The sequence below is a fragment of the Alligator sinensis genome, unplaced genomic scaffold (genome assembly GCF_000455745.1).
Source record: "Alligator sinensis unplaced genomic scaffold, ASM45574v1 scaffold1336_1, whole genome shotgun sequence".
Taxonomy (NCBI): domain Eukaryota; kingdom Metazoa; phylum Chordata; order Crocodylia; family Alligatoridae; genus Alligator; species Alligator sinensis.
In genome coordinates, this window is record NW_005843037.1 from 401540 (window position 1) to 402202 (window position 663).

The 663-nt window shown below is 53.5% G+C and overlaps 1 protein-coding gene across 1 annotated transcript in view; it reads left to right on the forward strand.

Annotated features, from left to right (window-relative positions):
- TMEM87A (transmembrane protein 87A) overlaps positions 1-663 on the forward strand; it is a 36222-nt gene that overhangs the window by 994 nt on the left and 34565 nt on the right. The window lies entirely within an intron of this gene.

The window sequence follows — 663 nt, forward strand, 5'->3', positions numbered from 1 at the left end:
AGGCGGGTTGGGGGACTGGGTGGGGGGGGGCACAGGGCCAGAGTCAAAATGGCATTAGTGTGGGGCACTGGGTGGTGGCGCTCCATCCCCACCTGCCCCCCTGTCCTTCATGATGGGCAATTTGCTAGTATATATATTTCAATATTATAAAAGTCTAAATCTGTCTGTCTGTCCCTAATGCTTTTTTTGCATTCTGGCTGATGGAAACAGCCAATCAGAGTGCTCTAGGCATAGGGCAGCACTGCCATGATCCCGAACCTGCGTTGAGGACCTGTCGGGGGTGGGGGAGCCAGGGCCAGCAGTGCTGTTGGCCTTGGCTCCCCCACCCTGCTCCCTGCAAGGGGCAGAACAGCGCCAGCATGGGGCATTAGGTGGCGGCACTCCATCCCCCCAACCCCTCCTCATTCTTGATGGGCAATTGGCTAGTAACTATATAAATATATAGAAATATATTTTAAGAAAGAAGCAACCCCAAAAGAATTAAACTTCCCCGAGAGTGACTCAGGTGTTGCCCGTGCTGGATCCATTCCTCCCTCAAAAACGATTATACATTTTGAACACGGGCTCTTCTTGCTCGTACACGGTACAAGGGTTGACATTATCCTCCAAACGCCGCGCTTGCCCAACGCCCCGCAACACTGAGACCCCCCCAGCTCCTGGCTG